The sequence below is a fragment of the Neophocaena asiaeorientalis genome, unplaced genomic scaffold (assembly GCF_003031525.2).
Source record: "Neophocaena asiaeorientalis asiaeorientalis breed wild unplaced genomic scaffold, Neophocaena_asiaeorientalis_V1.1 scaffold110, whole genome shotgun sequence".
Taxonomy (NCBI): Eukaryota; Metazoa; Chordata; class Mammalia; order Artiodactyla; family Phocoenidae; genus Neophocaena; species Neophocaena asiaeorientalis.
The window spans coordinates 308,790-310,359 of record NW_020175053.1 but is presented as its reverse complement, the minus strand read 5'-3'; positions in this window follow the sequence as shown (position 1 = coordinate 310,359).

The window sequence follows — 1,570 nt, the reverse complement described above, 5'->3', positions numbered from 1 at the left end:
TCGAAACTATTTTAATTGGATCGAATTAGTCAAATCCTGAGAAGACTTTACCTAGCCATATGCAAAAAGACAGTCTTTACATAGTAGACAGATAAATATATGCAGAATGAGTGTATAAACCTACGCAATTAAGTGGTATGGGAGAAGGGGGATGCTTCAGACACACTGCTAGATGAAGTGACAGCTTTAGTGCTTGAGAACATAATCCTATGATATAGTACTATTACTATCCCCCTATTAAAAACACAGACAGGATTGACATGTAACCTTAAAAGCTAAGTAAGAATAACCAGGCCCGGGCTTCCCTGGTGGCGCAGTGGTTGAGAGTCCGCCTGCCGATGCAGGGGACACGGGTTCGTGCCCCGGTCCGGGAGGATCCCACATGCCGCGGAGCGGCTGGGCCCGTGAGCCATGGCCGCTGAGCCTGTGCGTCCGGAGCCTGTGCTCCGCAACGGGAGAGGCCACAACAGTGAGAGGCCCACGTACCGCAAAAAAAAAAAAAAAAAAAAAAAAAAAAAAGAATAACCAGGCCCAGCATGGCATCAGAGGGAACATGGCCACCTAGGTGTCAAGTGTGAGCCTGAACTCTGGTGGTTCCGGTTCTGCCCCTGCCACTTAAACCCGCTATCCACAGAGAGTTGGCAGGTCATTTAACACCATCAGGCTAGTATTAGAGCTAAGCACTTCATTGAGCATTATTCCATTTAATCCTCACAATTCCCTGCTCTTATCAGAGAACAAGAGTGAGGTTTAGAGAAGTTAAATAATGTACCCTGTATTTGAGCTGGATATGTCTGACTCTAGAACTGGTCTATTCTTCCCTGCTTCATTAAATAGACCCACTAACCCCCATGCTTTTGTGAACATCAAAAAGGATGTGTATAAAAAGCACCTTTCGAAATATTGAAACCAAAGTCAATTAGTACTACAAAATCACCTCGGACCGTACAGAATTTCTCTGGAATTTAACACAATCACAATATAATTTCTTTAACGCGATGATGCTTCCACAGTAGTGGAATCATTACTTTGCTGAACAGGGATGTAGGAAACAGTCCTGAGTCATCGAGTTCTCCGGAGGAGCTGCAAATGAAACCGAGCCCAGATGCTCCACTGCCAGGGTTAAGCTACAGCCTCCAGCCCCCCTGACTTTTCCTTGCGAGTTTCCGGGGATGTGCGGGAGCGTGGGCGCGCCCCTGGCTGGATCCAGAGCTTTAGGGGTGATCCCTTTCTCATGCGGGACTGGGGGATGAAACGTGTCACTTTTTGCATTAGTTCTGCAAATGTTTATTGAGCGCCTACCACTTCCCCATATACAAAAATGTGGCAGCGGTACCAGCTAAGACTCAACGCCCGCAAGCGCGCGTCTCGCTGTCTCTGGTGTGAGAGGAGGGGAGGGTGGCCGGGTCGCCCGCCCTGGAGTCGCGGGAGAGCCCCGCAGACGCAGCGCCCGGCCTGCGCGCGCCCGAAGGCGGCACTGCCCACGCACATGCACACGCACGGGAGCGCCGGGCTCCCGCGTCCTCGGGGCTGTGCCGGCGCCGGGCGCGGGCGGGAGCTCGAGAGTCCG